Here is a 19,110-nt window from a genome sequence, read left to right as displayed (position 1 = left end):
TTTAATTAAACAAGCTGAAGTTAGAAGCTGATTGGCTATCGTGCACAGCTTCACCAGATTTTCTACTCTACAGTTTTAGTAAATCGAACCCATTGTGACTGGGAGCTATCGGTGGGGCTGGGGATTGGTGATTTGAATGTAATACAAATACAAAACAAAGATACGTATTTGTGACAGCGGGGAAAGGTTAAAACTTACTTTAGGTAGAATTCCAGGTTTCATGTCACTTTAAACAGCATGTTTGGGATAAGCTGGTCCAAATGAACTATTTCCATTACATAATGTGTAATGTGTTCTAGTAGCATAAGCTACATACATTAAGGCCTGGTACACATGATAGGTTAACCAGAGGACAACGGTCTGAAGGACCGTTTTCATCGGTCAAAACCGATCGTGTGTGGGCCCTATAAGTTATTTAACCATAGGTTAAAAAAAAGACAACTTGCTTTAAAATTAACCTATGGACTGGTAACCGATAGGTCAAAACCGATCGTTAGTAGGCACAACCACGCGTTAAAAATCCACGCATGCTCAGAATCAAGTCGACGCATGCTCGGAAGCATTGAACTTCGTTTTTTTCAGCACGTTGTGTGTTTTACGTCACATGCGTGGATTTTTGACCGATGGACTTCCACACAGACGATCGTTTTTTTTTTCTATCATTTTTTTTTATCCATAGGAAAAATTTAAAACTTGTTCTATTTTTTTTCACCGATGGAAAAAAAACCGATGGGGCCCACACACGATCGGTTTGCCTGTTGGAAACAGTCCATCGGTCTGTTTTCATCGGACAAACCGATCGTGTGTACAGGGCTTTACCCTAAATATCCGAGAAGCATTGAAGCCTGACTCCTTTTAATTCTGGCAGCAGAAGGAAAGTTGCCTGTACTTCTACCGGAACACAGCGCCGCATACCTAATTCTACACAGAGAGCGCATCATTGTGTAATGGAAATAGATTGTCCCAGCCTAACCCAAACAAACTATTTTAAAGTGATAGGAAAACTGAATATTATTTTAAGAACTACGGGGTTGATTTGCTAAAACTGGAGAGTGCAAAATCTGGGGCAGTTGTGCATGGTAGCCAATCGGCTTTTAACTTCAGCTTTTTCCATTAAGCTTTGACACAAAAACATGGAAGCTGATTGGTTTCTATGCAGAGCTGCACCCGCATTTGGACTCTCCAGTTTTAGTAAATCACCCCCAATGTGCCTCCTGTACTGTTGCCTGTTGTCCCAGCATTGTTACTAAATTAGCCTGTGGATGAGCTAGGTGGGACAGACATAATGCCGTGCAGAAAGCTCTCTGCAAACTTGGCCATCCATTGTGAGATCTTCATTTGTCAGTCCAACCAATATTTACCACAAGTGAGGGCCTGGATTTTTCTAAGGACGTTCACACTGGTCTGTTGGTAAATTTAGAAGAATTAAATAAGCAAGATCTTATTGTGTATGGCTGACCTGTTTCATATCCTTGCCTCATTACAGAAGCCCTAAAGAAATGGTGGGGACGTAACAACAGTGGGGCTTATTACCACCTTTCCAAAACTCCCTAAAACCTTCATAATTTAAAAAAAGAAAGGGTAGTATGCAGCTTCCCCACTGCCCTCTCTGCAGCATTCGTCCAAGATACGGGTGATTTTTAATGACGTCCTGCTTCATGCAGTCATCAGGAGTGATACTCAGATCTGTCTTATGGAATATCTGAAGGTGCATATTTATATTAAAGGGGTGGTTCCCCCTAAAACACATTTCTAACAATACATTCGTAAGACCCGTTACACTGCGGGTAGGCTGGCTTTTTTTTTTTTTTTTAGTACATACCTCGATCTCGGCGTTTCGTCCCTTGTCAGTGGGCGTTCCTAGTTGATTGACGTTCCTCGGACGGGCGCATACGTGACGTCACGACTTTCCGAAAGAAGCCGAACGTCGCTGCGCAGGCGCCGTATAGAGCCGACTCTATACGGCGCCTGCGCAATGACGTTCGGCTTCTGTCGGAAAGTCGTGACGCGCAGTATGCGCCCGTCAAAGAAACGTCAATCAACTAGGAACGCCCACCGCCAAGGGACGAAACGGCGAGATCGAGGTATGTACGAAAAAACAAAAACAAAAGCCAGCCTACCCGCAGTGTAACGGGTCTTACGAATCTATTGTTAGAAATTTGTTTTAGGGGGAACCACCGCTTTAAGTAATTGTGATATAATCATACAATGTTCAGCAGAGTATTCCTTTCCTCTTTCCTGTATAACCTATGTAGTACAGACAAAGAGCAGACGTGTGTACACAATAACGAGGACAGATTTTGCCCTTGATATGATAAGATGCCACTGAGTGACATTCAGGTATAAAGTCCTTGGTGTGGCTTTCATCTCATAATGATTATACTGGTTTTCACTTTACAGAAATCCTTCTTTTCTCAGCCAGGTCTTATTGATGTTAGCCTTGAAGGTGATATTGGTGGCTCTTACTGTGAAATGTATGATTGCGTTCGTTGGTGTTGGGACATTAGCGCAGTGCGGGGTGCAGTTGGAGCCGCTTATCCTTTTGTGGTCACAGATAGATGATCAGGTTTGTTCAGCTACCATGGGGGGTTATTTACGAAAGGCAAATCCACTTTGCACTACAAGTGCAAAGTGCACTTAAAATTGCAATGAAAGTGCACTTGGAATTGCAGTCGCTGTAGATCCGGGGGGGGGGGGGGACATGCAAGGAAAATAAAAAAACAGCATTTTAGCTTGCACGTGATTGGATAATAAAATCAGCAGAGCCTCCGCTCATTTCAGATCTACCCGCCAGATTTACAGCGACTGCACTTCCAAGTGCACTTTTCACTTGTAGTGCAAAGTGGATTTGCCTTTGGTAAATAACCCCCCATGTATCCTAACTATCCCGTTGGGCAATCATGAGAATGTGGCTCCTTGCCTTACTATAGAAGTCCACAGTATGTTCCCATTTGAGTGTTGTGTTTTGGTTATGTTTGTAATTTCACAGCCATAGACATTAGGGAACCCTTCGTTAGGAAACTGACTCCCAGTTGACCTTCTCTTCACCTGAGCCCTATATACAAGGTCTGTCCGGAAAGTATCCAGCCTTTGTCAATATAATGAAAACAGTTTGTGTGACATCGATGTAACCTGGCAGGCAAGGAGAGAGGACTGGAATGTGCATGCATGAACAATGGCGACTTTACTGTACTAGTCAGCAGGAGGCGCTATACACTGTTGAGTGAGCATGTGTACTGTGTGGCCATCGCATTCAACATGGTAGAGCGACGAATCTGCATCAAATTTTGCGCTACTTTAAAAAATGAGCGAAACACATCACTTTGCTCATCGAGTTCCTTGTTAGGCTGTCGAGGAACTCGACGTGCCAATTTTCTCCATTCCCGTCGAGGAAAAAGAGAACATGCTCTCTTTTTGGCTCGTCGAGTTCCTCGGCAGTTTCCTCGTCGAAAAATGTACACACGACCGGTTTCCAAAAAAAAATCCCACCAAGTTTCTTGATGGATTCTGCCGAGGAAACCGGTCGTGTGTACGAGGCCTGAGAATGTTGAACGTGTACAGGCTGCAATCAACAAGATCGGCCGGCCACAAGCAGAACACCTGAGAATGTTGAACGTGTACAGCAGGGGTCTCAAACTTGCGGGCCCTCCAGATGTTGTGAAACTACAAGTCCCATCATACCTCTGCCTGTGAGGAGTCATGCTTGTAACTGTCAGCCTTACAATACCTCATGGGACTTGTAGTTTCACAACATCTGGAGGGCCGCCAGTTTGAGTGTACAGGCTGCAATTAACAAGATCGGCCGGCCACTGACAGTGCGACAACTAAAAGCTGATCTGCGTATTCCAAAAAACTACTGTCTGAGATTTTGGCACAGGATCTTGGCATGAAATGTGTTCTGGCAAAATTCTTATGTCCTATGTACAATGTATCTCCTTCAAAAAATGTCTCTATTTTTCATATTTCATGGCTGGATACTTTCTGGACAGACCTCATAAACACAGCAGGACCGTTGGCTGTGAACCCTTGGAGGTTGATGCTGCACAGGGGTGCTCTGAGGTTTCTTTGCAATTCATTCCCTTAATGAATTTTACCCATACCTCTTGAATAGCTATCAATAGCATCTGGCAGTGTGTGGAGGTAGATTTAGGAGGTTCTGCAGTTAAAATGAGGAAGGGAGAACCTAAATATATACAATAGATCTCCCTCATAAGAAAATCCCAATTGTTAGGTCTGGGAAGTGGGCAGCTTCACCTGCTAATTAAGAACAAAAGATGATCAGGACAGCCGCACTCCAATCCAACGTAACTTTAATGTAAAAAAATAGAGACAGGCACTACAAATCACAGCAACTGAACCTAGGACAGCTGACGCGTTTCACACTAAATTCAGTGTTTACTCATAGAAGTTAGTGTGAAATGTGTCAGCTGTCCTAGATTCCGTTGCTGTGATTTGTAGTGCCTGTTTCCATTTTTTTACGTTAAAGTTACGTTGGATTGGAGTGCGGCTGTCCTGCTCATCTTTTGTTCTTATTTGCCATGTGCATTGCTAGCACCCTCAGTTCCTGAGAAGAAGATTTGCACCCAACAAGACCTGCCTGGAGCAGCAATCTCTGTCTCTTTACAGCTTCACCTGCTGATGACAACGGGGCAAGGCTGGGCCTGTTCCGAAACTTGTTTGCTGATAATGTGGTAGCACCAAGAGATGGTCCATAGGGGCCAGATGGCACACAAAAAGCCGACCAGCTACCTTGCAGGTATAGGTGTACTCTGCTTCAACAAGGATCAGATTTCCCTGCCTCATTATAAGAAATAAAACAAAACTGGAGATTTGTAGTTTTAGTTCTTTCAGTGCCTATGCACCATATAACAGAGATCAGTGTCTTTTTATTTGGGTTTTGGATATTGCAACAAGCTGCAATGAATTGGGCATGGTGGGTCCGAGTTGGCATTAGGGAGGGTTATTCCTGTGGAAGTTTCATTAATTTTCATTCTCAACTCAAACTTTTCTTCCAGGATAATTCCAGCTGCTTGAGTCTGCTCCTATTTGCTGATGATTTGTGTTTAATTTAAACCTGTACATACTGTATGTTTATCCTCTGGATGCGTGTGCCAATAAGATGACTGTATATTTTACATAAAATAAAAATTCAAATGGCTAAACTTTTCCTACTCTTTCCCTTTTTTTTGTCTTTTTAAGAAAATTATGTCTGGTTATTTTACACAAGGAAACTTAGATAGTTGAGGATTTTTTCCGTGCTGATGGTTAATTCATTTTACTATGGTAATACTAATAGCTGCTGCCTTCACCGCGACACTACCAGGGCTGTCTTAATAGCATCTTGGGCCCCTGGGCAAAGTAATGTGGGGGGGGGGGGCCCTTACAGGTGTAATGCAAAAAAAAAAACACGGGAGGGGTGACAGCCGGGCCCCTTACAGGTGTAATGCCTGTACCCCCCCTGATGGCGGCCCTGGCCCCTACAATGATGACAGTGCAGGTAAACAGACATCAAGTAGGTAGGAGGCAGACTGCCTCCCCTGTGTATCTATCACTCTCAGTGCTATAATGGGTGCCCCCAATTTTGGGGCAGCATGGGCTCAAGGACCAGCTGCTTTGGGCAAAGTGAAGGGGACCCCCATGCAGCTACCCAGGTGTGCCCTCTCATTAAGACAGCCCTAGGTAGGGTATGTGTGAAATAGTGAAAAAAGTGTGAAGCTGTCTCCCACAGTACATTTTCTTCACCACAAGATGTCCCCAGTCTTCTGGTTTTCATGGGGCCCATATGTCTGTAAACGCAGGGTGTCATGGCCCCTCCTCCTGAGCACTGCAACCTGCACTCACATTGCATTGGTTCAGAGAGCAGCACTCTCTGAAACAATACAACTTGTGACACACTGGATCATTTTTTCTTGGTGGTGGACATACTGCTAAGACTGCCCAGCATCAGTAGCAGAAGAAGAGGATTTGGGGCGTCACAAGAACAGGCAGAACAGAAGACATCAGAAAAAGTAAAATACTGCTGGGAGGATAAGAGCGATCCTATGGGGATGACAGGGAGCCCAGAGATAAGCTGTAAAGTATATGACCAGTGCAATAAAATAAAATAAAAAACATGCCAACAACTAGTGCAAATGCTACTCAACAACCCTTAAAATATATAAATCGTATATAAAATCATAAATAAAAATGAATAAAACATTTTTTTTTTTCAATAAAGTGGCAGGTTCGATAATTAATCAGCAATCTTAAAATAAAAATAAGAACCATATGTCATATGTAAAAGTTCAATCCTAAGTGCAATAAAGTGACAACTTGTGAAAAACGTGCTATTATTGTATTCAAGGAAGTGACGCAATGACGCTATGGCTCTGCATAGCGTCATTGCTATGGTCCGTTGAACGCATGGGAATCACAGACTTTTATTTTAGGATATGGTGCTGCGCTGTTACAAATAAACTGCACAATATACATAAAATTATAAAAATTTGCATTCAAACATACAATAAATATCCAACCGTTAGACCCCTTTCACACTGGGGTGGGAGGCGCGGTGGCGGTATAGCGCCGCTAAAAATAGCGGCGATATACCGTCGGAATTACCAGGGGATTTGAACGCTAGCGGTGCGGTATTAACCCCCGCTAGCGGCCGATAAAGGGTTAATACCGCCCTGCAGAGGCGCATTGCGGGTGGTATTACCGCGGTTTCCCATTGTTTTAAATGGGAAGGAGCGGTGAAGGAGCGGTATACATACTGCTCCTCTCACCGCTCCAAAATGCTGCTGGCAGGAGATTTTTTTCTCTCCCGCCACCGCATCGCCTCAGTGTGCCCTCAGGCTTTCACATTGAGAAGGCTGGGCAGGAGTTTTTCAGGCGGTATTTAGGCGCTATTTTTAGCGCTGTACCGCCTGAAAAACTCCTCAGTGTGAAAGGGATCTTAGGCCCCGTACACACGGTCGGACCAAACCGATGAGACTGGCCCGTCGGACCGTTTTCATCAGTTCACCTATGAAGAGGCCGCACGGCCTGATATGTGTACACACAGTCAGTCCAAAATCCGATCGGGTCAGAACGCGGTGACGTCAAACACACGACGTGCTGAATAAAATGAAGTTCAATGCTTCCAAGCATGCGTCGACTTGATTCTGAGCATGCGCGGGTTTTGAACCAATGCTTTTCTGTACTAACCATCGGTTTGGTCTGATGGGGCAGCGGTCCATCGGTTCGGTTTTGAAGCATGTTTAGAAATTTTGGACCGAAGGAAACCAGACTGATAGCCTATACACACGGTCGGTTTGGTCGGCTAAAAATGAACTTCGGTTCATTCTCATTGGACCAAACCGACCGTGTGTACGGGGCCTTAGTGGAAACTGAATGTGACTTTTTAAAGTGCAATACTCTAAATGAACACAAGATGGCAGTCAAATCTGAAAAGTCCACTGCATATAAATCTATCTTTATACATTGGGCAGGGGAAGGTGCTGCTGGCTGGCCGCCACTGCCTCCAGGTCTTGTCCTCCCCCCCCCCCCCCAGCTGGCGACTGGATGGTGAAAGGAGAAGCTCTTTCTGTCACTCTCCACTCTTTTCCTGTCAGCATGCTTCTTGCACTGAAACACAACTGGTTAGCTTATTGTGCTGATTCTCCCTTCCCAAGGCTGAGCTATTCTGTAGAAACTGCAAGAGGCTAATACCAAATTCATGTGCTTGCACTACTTGCATGGAAAATAAAAACACATTTAATGATGTAATAATGAATACATTTGTGTCTTTTATAGGGCCGAAACAACAAATCGATTATGAAATTAATTGATTACAATTTTCATAATCGATTAATCGGCCAGTAACATAATGGGGCTAAAAAAAAAAATATTCCTTTATAGTACAAAAAAGCTAGGGTTGTCCCGATACCACTTTTTTTCAAGTACTCGTCGATACCAAATACCGATACATTTTTTTTAAATGTGTCCCCAAATGCAGCCATGTCCCCCCACAAATGCAGCCATGTCCCCCCCATATATGCAGCCATGTCCCCCCCATATCCAGCCATGTCCCCCCATATCCAGCCATGTCCCCCCATATGCAGCCATGCCCCCCCATATCCAGCCATGTCCCCCCATATCCAGCCATGTCCCCCCCATATCCAGCCATGTCCCCCCCATATCCAGCCATGTCCCCCCATATGCAGCCATGTCCCCCCCATATGCAGCCATGTCCCCCCCATATGCAGCCATGTCCCCCCCCCATATTCAGCCATGTCCCCCCCATATCCAGCCATGTCCCCCCCATATTCAGCCATGTCCCCCCCATATATGCAGCCATGTCCCCCCCATATATGCAGCCATGTCCCCCTTACCTACATGCTGCCGCGCTGCCGCTTGGTTAATACGGGCGGGGAACATTACAGCTTTCATTTGAATAGCTGTAGTGTTTCGCGCCGCGCTGCGTATAGACACTCCCCCTTGCTCGGGATTGGACAGTTCACCCGAGCAAGGGGGGGGTGTCTATACGCGGCGCGGCGGGAAACACTACAGCTATTTAAATGAAAGCTGTAATGTTCCCCGCCGGTATTAACCAAGCGGCGGCGGCAGCGGGGATGCGGCGTAGCGGCGGCGTGGCGGCGGAGGCGGGGGGGGATGGGGCGAGTATCGGATGAGGCATCGGGGGCATTTGCGGGAGTACAAGTACAAGGACTTTTTAGGACTTTTTAAAGCAAAACGGTGCCATTTAGTTTTTTTTGGTTCAATATACTTCAATGGAGAAGCTGCAGAAAAGCATGTAATGCGTTTTTGCAGCAATTTGTGTTTTGTAATCTGCCCAACAAATTGGCCTAAAAAATTTTTTAAATGCAATTTTTTTTTTTAAGGCTATTATCCGATTAATCGAAACAATAATCGGCCAACTAATCGATTATGAAAATAATTGTTCGTTGTAGCCCTAGTCTCAGATTCACAGAGAGCAAGGCGCACATTACGCCGCCGTAGAGAGCAAACACTGTATGCTACGCCAACGCAGCGCAGAGAGGCAAGCATTGCATTCAGCAAGCCAGTGCTCCCAACGCTGCGCCAGTGTGGCGTGGGTTTCGAAGGCGCATGTCGGCGTAGGTGGAAGTGGGCGTGAACCCATGCAAATGAGGTGTGACCCCATGCAAATGATGGGCCGAGCGCCAGACAGGTACATATCACGAACTGCGCATGCGCCGTGACGTGGATGCACCCCCATGCGCCTGCTCACAACCACGCCGGCAAAACTGCCTAAGCTACGCCGGATCACTGCGTACGTCGTGAACATAACGTACGCCCAGCCAGACACACGTCCAACGCACAATACGCCGGCTTGTGTTCCCTGGTGCAGACCTGTGCATGTCTGCACCTCCTTTATGGGGAATAACTTTACGCCGGATGTAAAACTTCTCGCGTAGCATGCGCCGGGCACACGCACATTTGTGAATCGCCATATTTCCCTCATTTGCATATTTGAATGGCTAATCAATGGGAGCGGTACCATGTGCCCAGCCTAAATGTGCGCCCACCCTACACCGGCGTGAGCAAGCTACGTCGGCGGGGGTGTAGCCTGGTTTTAGGCGCATGTCTGTTTGTGGGTCTGGCGCACAGATATGACGGCGCACATTTGCACTTACGTCGGCGTAACTTGTTATACGTCGGCGTAAGTGCTTTGTGAATCTGGGCCCTAGTCTTTTATATCTGATTGGAGATGAGCTTTACAATTCTGCAGAGATTGGGTTTTGTCCATTTATTATTTTACAAATGGAGTTTCATTGACTTCCACTAGGTGGCGTAGAATGGCTGAAAACATCACAATGCTATAACATTACATAAAAGACTCCTTTGTTTTAAATGTTCACAAACTCAAAACATATTTATTTGTCCTTGCATTTAACTAGTGAACTGTGATTTTTTTTCCTTACTTCCCAATGGAAAGTTGTCTAATCATCCTGAGATTTCAATTTTTTCAGTAAATGTATTTTATTGGGATATTATGTGATAGACCAACACAAAGTGACACAACATTGTGAAGTGAAAGGGAAATGATAAATGATTTTCGAAATGTTTTACTAATAAATATGTGAAAAGTGTGGTGTACATTTGTATAGCGCCCCCCTGAGTCAATACTTTGTAAAAGTTCCTTTCACTGCAATTACAGCTGCAAGTCTTTTTGGAGATGTCTCTACCAGCTTTACACATATATAGGTAGATTCACGTAGATTGGCCTAACTTTAGGGCGGCCTAGCCTTTTTAGGCTACACCGCCGTAAATTAGTTAGGCTAGTAGTGATTCTCAAACCACTTACCTGCTAATCTACGGCGGTGTAGCCTAAAACGAGCGGGCGTAAGGGCGCCAAATTCAAATGACTTGGAGGGGGGTGTGTTGTATGGAAAGAGGCTTGACCTCACGGTTTTTGACGTTTTTTGACACTGCGCATGCGCCAGGCGACTACATTTCCCAGTGCGCATTGCGGCTAAGTACGCCATACCGGCCTATTGATTTTGACGCGGAAGTAAACGACGTAACTCCCGATTCGCGGACGACTTACGCAAACGACGTAAAAAATTTGATCCTCGCGGCGGGAACGGCGGCCATACTTTAACATTGTTATTCCACCTCATAGGTGGAATAACTTTAGGCCGCCTAAGGCGCCCTCATTTACATAATCTACGCCAGCCGCAATGGAAGCGCCACCTAGCGGTAAGCCAAAACATTGCGATCTAAGATAGGACGGCGCAAGTGTTTAAGTGTATCTCTGTTAGAGAATACACATAAACATAGGTCGGCTTAGATTCAGAGTTAGGTCGGCTTATCTGTAGATAAGCCGGCCTAACTCTTTGTGAATCTACCTAATAGAGAGTTACATTTTTGGCCATTCTTCTTTGCAAAATAGCTCAAGCTCGGTCAGATTGGATGGAGAGCTCTGTAAAGAGTAATTCTCAAGCCTTGCCACAGATTTTCAATTGGATTTAGGTTTGGAATTTGACTGGGCCATTCTAAAGGCCCGTACACATGATCGGATATATTCCGACAACAATTGTGTGATGGGCAGGGGTGTATTTAGGTTTTGTGCTGCCCTAGGCCTGACTAAACTTGTGCACCCCCTAATTTAAATATGACCCACCCCTTCCTGTCAAGGCCACACCCCTTGTGGTTTAAGACCCACCCTGAAATTTTCAAGTGGGGACACTAGTTCTGATGGCCTGGGGGGGGGGGGGCAATGGATTCCCTTAATTTGCATAGATTTCCTCTCACTTCCTGTTTGGTTATGGGACAGGAAGTGAAAGGAAATCTCTGCAATGGGACAGGGATGGTAAAAAATTTGAAGCACTGCCCCCCCCCCCCCCCCACAGTTGCAGAATGCCAACCGCCCACATACTGGAAGCAGTGCGGCCGATTTATGGGGGCGCTAAACTAATTTGCCCAACAGTGTAGCGCAAGCCGGCGGGAACACTGTCCGTGCTGCACCCCTGCAAAGTGCTGCCCTAGGCCAGGATACAGCATTGGTGATGGACGTGTTTTGTCGGATAATCCCGACCATCTGTATGCTCCATCGGACAATTGTCGGAATTTCCGACAACAAATGTTGGATATCCATGCTCTCAAATTGTCCGACAACAAATGTGTTTCGTCGCATTATGCGATCATGTGTACACAAATTTGTCAGAAGTTGCCCAAAGGGTGGTGGTAAAGAGCTGAAAAACTATGTCGTTTTGTGAATGTTGGATGAAAAAGTTCTGCCGTCTGTATGCAGACACAAGTTCGCGGCCAACGCCCTTCGGACAAAAATCCACGGCTTTGTCCGAGGAAAGTCCGATCGTGTTTACGAGGCTTATCCCTCCTCTCCTGAAATATTCGGCTCCATGCTATAATTTGCATTTTGTGTACTCTGTAATGTTAGCCCTCTGTGTCTGCAGAATGTCATATTATACACAATAGAGGTCTCACAATTGTGGCACCAAATGTTATGCTCAGTAACTGTGGTCCGGAGGCACATTTGCAAAATTGCACTGAGAAAGTCTTAAGCAACCCCCAACCTTTGCTTACAAAATCTCCATGATGTGGGAATCCAGCAGGCTCCACCCACTACAGGCTGCCTGCAGAAAACTACAGGAGGGGGCGGAGACAAGACTACCCACCCTGCACAAGGAGAGAGAGCAGCAGTGAGTGGCAGTGGCGGTGCAACCATTAGGGGGCATGGGCGCCGCCCCCTCTATCCAGCCACCCCCCCATATGTATCAAGGATAGATTCATGGATAGCATGAATCTATCCATGGCCGCCGCTGCCACCTCCTATTCAGGCATCCGGGCCCCTTTTCGGGGGTGTTTTTTTGAAGCACCTGATTAGAGCCATATTCTCTAATAGGCTTCAAAAAAGGTGAACTTGGAGCACAAAGCATTGGGCTCACAGTCCACCCAGGTGTGTTAGAAAAGCGAATGAATGTTCGCTTTTCTAACACTGAACCGCTTCTTAGCCAATCAAGGGGCGCGGGACTAATACCCGTCACCTTATTGGCTGAAGGCACAAGCGATCCAATTGGCCGCCTAGCAGAAGGCAAGAAGAGATGCACGGAGGACACAGCAGCTCGCCACCGTCATCCGCTGCCTGACCCGCCACCACAATGGGATAAGTGCCGGGCAGACAGTGAGCGAGCAAGCGGGCGGGCGGGTGTCACAGTGGCTGCATATGATGGGCACAGTTAGCTGCATATGATGGGCACAATAAGCTGTATATGATGGGCACAGTGGCTGCATATGATGGGCACAGTGGCTGCTTATGATGGGCACAGTGGCTGCATATGATGGGCACAGTGGCTGCTTATGATGGGCACAGTTGGCTGCTTATGATGGGCACAGTTGACTGTATATGATGGGCACAGTGGCTGCATATGATGGGAACATTTGGTTTTATATGATGGGCACAGTTGGCTTTATATGATGGGCACAGTGACTGTATATGATGGGCACAGTGGCTGCATATTATGTGCACAGTTGGCTGTATATGATGGGCACAGTGGCTGCATATGATGGACACAGTTGACTGCATATGATTGGCACAGTTGGCTGTATATGATGGGCACAGTTGGCTGCATATGATGGGCACAGTGGTTGCATATGATGGGCACAGTGGCTGCATTTGATGGGCACAGTGGTTGCATATGATGGGCACAGTGGCTGCATACGATGACACAGTGGCTGCATACAATGGCACAATGGCTGTATATGAGGGGCACAGTGGCTGCATATGATGGGCACAGTGGTTGCATATGATGGGCACATTGGCTGCATACGATGACACAATGGCTGAATATGATGGGCACAATGGCTGTATATGAGGGGCACAGTGGCTGTATATGATGGGCACAGTTGGCTGCATATGATTGGCACAGTGGTTGCATATGATGGGCACATTGGCTGCATACGATGACACAATGGCTGAATATGATGGGCACAGTGGCTGCCTATGATGGCACGGAGAGGCTGAATTTGATGTTTTTGTTTCAGTATTTTTCAGTTTGTTTGCGCCCCCCAAAAATGTTGAGCACCAGCCACCACTAGTGATCGGTCTGTATTACGGGAAGCTCCTGCACAGAGGGAAAGTCTCACACTGAATTACTGCACAGATCTGGAAGAAATACTCAAATTACACCGAGATTCATATACGATTACACATGACTTATATTTAGATAATATTTGTTTAACACAGAGATCGTCTTTAAAGTTTCACCATAAACATACAGTGTCATCTGCAGTGTCATGTGACTTCTCTGTAATACAAAAGAGGAACATTTACATGTCGTCTTTCCTAATATTTACCAGCGTGTTTCATTGTGGCTATGGTAAAGAATTGGACTGACTTTTGCTTATAGCGGTAATAAACCCAAAAGCAAACATTTATTATATTGCAGCGTACCAATTCTTATGCACTGTACACACGAACGGAAATTCCGACAAGAAAACCGGGGATTTTTTCTGACGCTTTTTTTTTTTAAACAATTTCATTAATTAAAAAATACCAAAACAGTAAAGTTAGCCCAATTTTGCATACTGTGAAAGATCAAGTTACGCAGAGTAAATAGATACCTAACATGTCACCCTTCAAAATTGCACACGCTCGTGGAATGGCGCCAAACTTCCGTACCTAAAAATCCTCATGGGCGACGTTTTAACTTTTTTTACTGGTTCCATGTTTTGAGATATAGAGGAGGTCTAGGGCTAGAATTATTGTTCTTGCTCTAACGTTTGCGGCGATACCTCACATGTGTGGTCTGAACACCGTTTTCATGTTTGGGCGGGACTTACGTATGCGTTTGCTTCTGTGTGCGAGCTACCGGGAACAGGGGCACTTTAAAAAAAAAAAAAAAAAATGTATTGTTAATTTTCATTTAAACTTTTTACTTTGATACTTACAAAAATAAATACATTTTTGTATCACTTTTATTCCTATTACAAGGAATGTAAACATTGCTTGTAATAGGAATAAGCATGACAGGTCCTCTTTACAGTGAGATATGTGGGGGTCAATAAGACCCCACATCTCACCTCTATGCTGGGAAGCCTGAAATTAAAAAAAAATACGATTACCGCTTCCTAGCCGAAGTGGCGCCGTTTTTTTTTAATGCAGAGGCCGGGCTTGACGTCATAACATTGCGCCCAGCCTCCGACAAGCATAGAGACTCTGGCGACCATCTGGTCTGCCGGAAATCTCTATGGTAGGCATTCAGGGCTGGCGGATCTGTTCTCTGACTCACCGATCGCAGCGTTAAGTCGGTAGAAGCAACGGAGGGTGGCGGGGGGAGGGATGGCAACCCCCCCCTTTTTTATATATATATATATTTTATTATTATTATTAACTAGTTGCCGACCAGCCGCCATCGTTTTACGGCAGCAGGTCGGCTCCCCTGCGCGAGAGCCTGTAGCTATACGTCGGCTCTCGCGCAGGCCACTAGGGGCGCGTGCACGAGACTCCCGTGCCTGGCGGGCGTGATCGCTCGTTACACAGCTTCTGGTCCTGTCAGGGAGAGAAATGCTGATCTTCTGTTCATACAATGTATGAACAGAAGATCAGTCATTTCCCCTAGTCAGTCCCACCCCCCCTACAGTTAGAACACACCCAGGGAACATACTTAACCCCTTCCCTGCCCTAGTGTTAACCCCTTCACTGCCAGTGTAATTTTTATAGTAATCCAATGCATTTTTATAGCACTGATCGCTATAAAAATGCCAATGGTCCCAAAAATGTGTCAAAAGTGTCCGAAGTGTCCGCCATAATGTCACAGTACTGAAAAAAAAATCACTGATCGCCGCCATTACTAGTAAAAAAAAAAAATATTAATAAAAATGCCATAAAAATACCCCCTATTTTGTAAACACTATAACTTTTGCGCAAACCAATCAATAAACGTTTATTGCAATTTTTTTTTACGAAAAATATATAGAAGAATACGTATCGGCCTAAACTGAGGAAAAAAAATGTTTTTTTATATATTTTTGGGGGATATTTATTATAGCAAAAAGTAAAAAATATTATTTTTTTTCAAAATTGTCGCTCTATTTTTGTTTATAGCGCAAAAACTAAAAAATGCAGATCAAATACCACCAAAAGAAAGCTCTATTTGTGGGGAAAAAAGGACGCCAATTTTGTTTGGGAGTCACGTCGCATGACCGCGCAATTGTCAGTTAAAGCGACGCAGTGCCGAATCACAAAAAAGTGCTCTGGTCTTTGACCAGCAATATGGCCTGGGGGGTAAGTGGTTAAAGGGCCCAGAGGTCCCCAGGGCCCCATGTGGCAACCCCCCCCTTTTTTTAATAAATGTTTATTTTTTTTATGTTTTTTTATTTATTAAAGGGCCCCCGGATTGGCTACCCACCCCCCTTTTTTTATATATTTTTTTATATATTCTTCTTTTTTTCTTTTTTTTATCCAGGGGTCCCATGCCTGAAGCGGTGTAAGGGGCCCCATAATTCCTGATGTCGGCCCTGCCTGTAGCTGTACCCATCATTCAGATATCCCGGCTCAAAGTCAAGGACGTCAATGGACGTCCAATCGGTACGAAGTGGTTAAATAAGTTATTGTCCCAATAATATCCTTCAACACCCCAGATTGAACAATCCATCCACAGATACTCGTAACACAACACAAGCCAAATCTGATCTGTACTATATTCTTTTTAACATTTTGCAATACTATACTATAATAATATATGCAGCGCGCTGTGTGCGTTTATGCTTGTCTATGGAAGAATCTGCCAAACATCTGTACACAAGTCATATCCTGCCCCCCCCCCCCCCCTTACAATGTGCGAAAAAACGCGGAATAAATAAAACCCTACTGAATGAATTAACAGCAATGGTAGACAGCCACATACAATAAACCTATCATCATGGTGGTCAGGGAGAGATACAGCTCGATGAGAGACCTGCATGTGAATTGTAGAATAGACTGTTACATTCCACCCGAGAAAAGCCTGCTCTTCTCTCCCTACCATGCCCACAAAACCACAAACCAGTGTGGGTAGTGTTCCGCAAAGCCCAGATATTTCACCATTCTGAAGCCGCAGTCTTGGTGATCAGCTACCACTGAAATGTTGGCATGTCAGCTATAAATGTCTTACTAAAAAAAAATGGGACTGAAAGTCCCAGTTACACCTTAACAACAGAATAACAACAAACTAAATGTTCTACTGCTGTGAAAAACAACAACACAAATATTCTACTGATGTACAAAATAACAACAACAAATTTCTACTGCTGTAAAAAATAACATTAAAATATTCTACTACTGTACAAGACAACAACAAAAATGCTGTACTGATGTACAAAATAACAATAGAAATGTTCTACCACTGTACAAAATAACAATAGAAATGTTCTACCACTGTACAAAATAACAATAGAAATGTTCTACCACTGTACAAAATAACAATAGAAATGTTCTACCACTGTATGAAATAACAATAGAAATGTTTTACTGCTGTACAACAATAAATAAAAAATGGTCTGCTATTGTACAAAATAACAATAGAAATGTTCTACCACTGTACAAAATAATAAACATGTTCTACCACTGTACAAAATAACAATAGAAATGTTCAACCACTGCACAAAATAATAAACATGTTCTACCACTGTACAAAATAACAATATAAATGTTTTACTGCTGTACAAAATAACAAAAAATGGTCCACTGTTGTACAAAACAACAATAAAAAATGTTCTACTACTGTTTAAAATAACAAAAATGGTCTGCTCTTGTGCAAAATGCTTACGGGCACGGTTAACAAATTCCAAATACCAGTACACAGGCTCTATTACAGTACAGAATACCAGTACACAGGCTCTATTATGGTACAGAATACCAGTACACGGGTTCTATTACGGTACAGAATATCAGTACACGGGTTCTATTACGGTACAGAATATCAGTACACGGGTTCTATTACTGTACAGAATATCAGTACACAGGTTCTATTACAGTACAGAATACCAGTACACGGGTTCTATTACAGTACAGAATGTCAGTACACGGGTTCTGAAGGACCGTTGTCCTAGGTTAACCGATGAAGCTATGGCCAAGCTGTAGGGGCCACAAAGCCAGAAGATGGTTCAATGATGGAGAACACAATGGAGAACACAAGGAACTACAAATAGAGGTGAATTCTGTCCTCTGCGACGAGTAAAGCTGCGTACACACGATCAGTCCATCCGATGACAACGGTCTGAAGGACCGTTGTCATCGGTTAACCGATGAAGCTGTCTGATGGTCCGTCACGCCTACACACCATCGGTTAAAAAAACGATCGTGTCAGAACGCGGTGACGTAAAACACAACGACGTGCTGAAAAAAACGAAGTTCAATGCTTCCAAGCATGCGTCGACTTGATTCTGAGCATGCGCGGAATTTTAACCGATGGTTGTGCCTACTAACGATCAGTTTTGACCTATCGGTTACCAATCCATCGGTTAATTTTAAAGCAAGTTGGCTTTTTTTTAACCGAAGGTTAAATAACCAATGGGGCCCACACACGATCGGTTTTGAGCGATGAAAACGGTCCTTCAGACCGTTGTCCTCTGGTTAACCTATCGTGTGTACGAGGCCTTAAAGTACAGAATACCAGTACACAGGTTCTATTACAGTACAGAATACCAGTACACGGGTTCTATTACAGTACAGAATATCAGTACACGGGTTCTATTACAGTACAGAATACCAGTACACGGGTTATATTACGGTACAGAATACCAGTACACGGGTTATATTACGGTACAGAATATCAGTACACTGGTTCTATTACAGTAGAGAACACCAGTAAATGGCTTCTATTTCTATACAGAATACCAGTACACGGGTTATATTACGGTACAGAATACCAGTACACGGGTTCTATTACAGTACAGAATATCAGTACACGGGTTCTATTACAGTACAGAATATCAGTACACTGGTTCTATTACAGTACAGAATATCAGTACACTGGTTCTATTACAGTACAGATCACCAATAAATGGGTTCTATTACAATACAGAATACTAGTACACACGTTGTATTTCTTTACAGAATACCATTAGTGCAGAACAGTACGTTCCATTACTGTACATTGTCAGACTACCCATTCATGTTCCTTTACTGATATTTCCTTCCTTCACCAGTGTCCCCCTTTAGAGTCTAATTCCATTCTAGAGCTAAGTATTCTAATGTATCGAGCAGCTGGCCAGCGATTGCCTTTTTTCACACTGTACTTGCCTTAAAGCAGCATCTTAAAGCATTAGAAGAAAACCTGTTAAGAGTCTGCAAAAGACTTGAGACTGGGGTGGAGGTTCACCTTCCAGCAGGACAACAACCCTAAACATACAGCCAGAGCTACAATGGAATGGTTTAGATCAACGCATATTCATGTGTTAGAATGGCCCAGTCAAAGTCCAGACCTAAATCCAATTGAGAATCTGTGGCAAGACTTGAAAATTGCTGTTCACAGACGCTCTCCATCCAATCTGACAGAGCTTGAGCTATTTTACAAAGAATGGGCAAAAATATCATTCTCTAGATGTGCAAAGCTGGTAGAGACATCCCCAAAAAGATTTGCAGCTGTAATTGCAGTGAAGGGAGGT

The sequence above is a fragment of the Rana temporaria genome, chromosome 10, assembly GCF_905171775.1.
Source record: "Rana temporaria chromosome 10, aRanTem1.1, whole genome shotgun sequence".
Taxonomy (NCBI): Eukaryota; Metazoa; Chordata; class Amphibia; order Anura; family Ranidae; genus Rana; species Rana temporaria.
The sequence above is the reverse complement of the archived record's forward strand: the minus strand, read 5'-3'. Positions refer to the sequence as shown.